The sequence below is a fragment of the Hordeum vulgare genome, chromosome 2H, assembly GCF_904849725.1.
Source record: "Hordeum vulgare subsp. vulgare chromosome 2H, MorexV3_pseudomolecules_assembly, whole genome shotgun sequence".
Classification (NCBI taxonomy): Eukaryota; Viridiplantae; Streptophyta; class Magnoliopsida; order Poales; family Poaceae; genus Hordeum; species Hordeum vulgare.
Window position 1 is genome coordinate 199,639,196 of NC_058519.1, and position 4,174 is coordinate 199,643,369.

Here is a 4,174-nt window from a genome sequence, read left to right on the forward strand (position 1 = left end):
TCGCGCGTGTGCCAGGTTGGTTGCCCACCACGACTTCATCGGTCGGCTCCCGGCCCGGGCACCAGCTCCCGGCGCGGTCGGACCTTGGTGGGGGACGACGATGGCGCCGACGCGGAGGCCGGCTCCGCCGATGTCCCGGCCGGCGTCGCCTCCTCGACACGAGGTGGATGGGTCGCGTCCGGCGCATCCATGGTCACCCCTGGCGCATCAGGGGCCACGTCTGGCGCGTCCAGGATCAGATCCGGCACGTCGGGCGCCGCCTCGGCCCTGGGGGAGTTGGGGATCACCTCTAGGTCCACCGGTGCAGAGGCATCCGGCTCGGAGTGTTGGACCTCCTCAGCCCTCGGGGCGCGTCTCAGAGCCACCTCGCTAGGTGGATCCTCCACGCAAGCGTGCGTGGAGAGGTCATGTCTAGCCTTCGTACGCTTCTCCACCGGCTTCTCGGCTCGGCTGGGGCGAGACTGGCCCTCGGCCGTCTTCCCCGCGGCCGCGTCCCACTGGCGCTTGGACTGCTCCTCAAGCTCCCGCTGGGCAGCATCGGCTGCTGCCCAACCGGCCCGCTCGTCTACGGTGGCGGTGCCTTCCTCCATGTCCTCCACCTCCCTGCTGAGCGACATTCTTAAGGCACAGAGCTTCCCACAGGACAAATGAACAAAAAGGGAGGAACCCTTACCCCGTGACAATGGGCACCTGCCTCCTGCCGGCACCACGGTGCTTCTTGGCACCGCCTGCCCGTGCTCCGGCTAGAGGACCCGGCGCCGAGCACTTAGGAGCCGTCCTGGAAGCTGTGGCACCCTTGCCCTTCTTCCCGGCCGCCTCGCCAGTACCGACCGCCCCGGCCTTTTGCGTCGACCTGCGGCGGGCTGGTGACCTCCTCCACTCCGTCGGAGTCTTCCTCGAAGGCTGCATCAGATAGGAATGAGGACATCTCGTCGTCATCCGTCCAGTCTGTGATGGAGTGCCACGGATACTCACCCGACGGCTCCATCCCTTCCGACTCCAGCGCGTTCTCCGAGCCTGGGGAGGAGTCCGAGCGGGACTCGATCACGCCCTCGTCCTCGATCTCCGAGGCGTCATATGCCGCCACGTCGGGAGCACGCGGGCGGAGGGCTGCCTGCAGCTTCTCGAATATATGCGCAAAAGGATTCGACAGCCGGCTCAGCGAGACGGCCAGTCGCGAGACAAACAGCAAAGAACAAAAAGAACACTTACCACCACAGGCGGACGAGACCTGTTGTAGGGGGTCATCCCCCATGACCAGTTCCCGCTATCGTCCATGCGGCGATAGAAATCAGGTTCACCCCTCGCGCCACCGCAGAGGGGGTGAATCTCTTGGTGGATGTCCTGCAGGGGTCATGCCGGCCGCTCATCTAGCAGACCAGATGTGGCTGCCTCTGCAGCGGCAGGATCCTGCAAGTCAACATGGTGGTGAGCAGGTCGCGGCCAAGAAGGCCGCCTTTCTCCAAAATCTCGAGGTGGGCGCCAATCTGCGCCACCTCGGGAATCGGCTTGGCGGACTTCGCCGCCCAGTTCAACTTCGTCGGAGGATTGATGTTGAACGGGGGCATGTTGAGGGCGTCTCGGGTAGGGTCGGCGTTCTTCACGTAGAAGAAGCCCTTATGGCACTGCTTGATGGACTCTTGCAGCGGCAGCGGGGGGAAGCCGGACTTGGAACGATGATGCACCAGTGCGGCTCCGCACGGCGTCATCGGGCGCGGTCCGGTGAGCTTCTCCAGCTCGGCCTTCTCCATCACGATGGACTGCTTCTTGAAGAAGAACAAGCTTCGCCAGAGATCGAGGCGGGGCTCGATCCCCAGGAAACCCTCGCACAATACCACAAAGGCCGACAGCTGCAAGATGGCATTCGGCGGCAGGTGATGCGGCTGCAGGCTGAAGAAGTGGAGCCACACGGAGAAGAAGGAGCTCGCCGGGAGCCCCAAGCCCCTGTAGAAATGCTCGTTGAAAACAACAACCTCTCCCACGGCAGGTGTTGGGGCGGTCTCAGCGCCAGGGATTCGCACCAGCACCTGGGAGGCCGGGGGCAACAGCCAGTGATGGCGGAGTGCCTCGATATGGCCTTCACAGATCTCGCTGCCCAGCCAAGCTCCCTGCGACCAGGAATTCTTCGAGGAGGAGCCGCCGGCCATGGCTGCACGCGGCTGGAGCTTGAAAGGGATGGTGGATCGACGGCGATGAAGGCGATGAAGACGAAGAGGACCGGCTCTTTCTCTGTGGGCTCATGGAGGAAGAAGGAGTCGATGCGGGGCGAGAAGGGGGGCGAATGGCCTCCTCGGAACCCCCGTATCGTATTTAAACCCCACGAAGCGTCGTGGGGAGGGGATCTCGTGCACGCGGAACCCCACTAACCCCGTGTATGACGGACGGTAGCGCTTCCCTAAGCCCAACCGTCGCGGAGTAAATCCGCAGAGGATCTCTCGCGCGGAGGCCGAGGGGGCGTCGTGGTGGGACCCAGGGCCCAGGCCCGGTCCCGTCACCAGTAATCACCATCATTATGTCAGGCGGGGCCTGGCACGTGGCGCGTTCTCAAGCGACCTACAACGAAGCCGAGGCGTCGCTTTGAAGCCAAACGGCTTTAGTGCCGGAGTCCCCTGCCGCGGATGGCGGCAGAAATACCAAGACAAAATATCAAGCCGACGAGGCCGCCCATCCGCAGACGGCAGGCCTCTCCAGCTTCGGGGACTACTGTCGGGGGGGTAACCCCGGGGTAGGCTCATCGAGCCTGCTCCTTCATTTCCTTCCCAAAGGGTATGACCAAGTACAATTTCCCAAGGCCCAAGTCTTCTGGCCGGCTAGGCTGCGCCTGCCGGCTGGAGGACGAGGCGGCCAACTCTCTAGCCGGCGAGGCAACCCCTACCGCCAAGAGGCGAGACGGCTACCTCTTCCTGACCGTCTTGGCCAAGCCAACCGGCTAGGAACGAGGCGGCCGTGCCCAAGCCGGCTAGCCAAGCACGCTAGCCGGTCGGGGATCTCAAGTCACATCAGATCGTAGGTCATGACAAGACATTACGATTAAAGGTGGCTATGCGTCAGCAAAGGTACTGGATCGGAGTGCCCGGCAGGTACGAGCGTCGGCGGCCACGCCGCTGACCTACCCCGGCTCGGATCCATCACCTAGCATAGTGTTGGACCGTCAAACTCCCCCTCCATTACTGCACTCGGCGTGGGGAACAGTGGAGGCGGTCGTACTATCTGCCCATGACGAATCTTGCTGGACAACGCTTGACGTACAACGCGTGCTCGACGTCAACCTTACGCGAGAGCTTCATTGGCCAGCCGGTGGGTCCCACCGCCAGACGAGACCATGCAGCCGGCGAGCCCCTCAAGCGACAAGACAAGAACCTCGTGGGCCCCCTGGTCAGCCGGCGAGGCTGCCAGCCGGGTCTCCCTCTTGTACCCTTTATCCATATTATAGGCCGGTGGGTTCGTCTATAAAACCCCCCAGTCACCCTCCATGCAGAGGGTCGGTCGAACAAACACTTCACACCCACCAACCACATAGACATAGGCAGAGACGAGTCGGCTACTCCCCTCTTCCTCCTCCTCCACACAGCTCCAGGAGAAACCCTGTAATCCATCCATATACATCATACACTCCAGCAGGACTAGGGGTCTTATCTCTACGGAGAGCCCTAAACCTGGGTACATTGTGTGTTCCATGCTTGTACCAACCTCGTCCCTAGCGCCCTCCATTGTCCCTTCGGTTCTCACGGACTTTAGCCTACCTATGGCATATGTTGTGAGTATTCACCGACGATGATGGTGGCCCGACGCCGACAATGATGCCACCAACACCGACACACATACAGACACTAATGGTGTTGCTAACGAGACCATGGAAGGTGGTACCTCCCAAGCCAGTGAAGGAAAGAAGGCAAAGAGGACACGGTGCCGAAATACACTTGGCACCAGAAGACTGGTGGCCACGATGGTGCATGAAGGCGTGTTCAAGCCAATGGAGCTGCAGGAAGTGGCAGCAACCTATGGCCACCAACCAGCATGCATCCACCGGGATATCACTAACATAAACAACGCAAAAATACGAAAGAATGAACCTTTGAAGCAACTTCTCCTAACTAGGTTGCACGCAAGATTCATGTTCCCCGGTCGGGATGACGATGTTGACCCGAGGAAAGATGCTTCCATGAAGAAAATA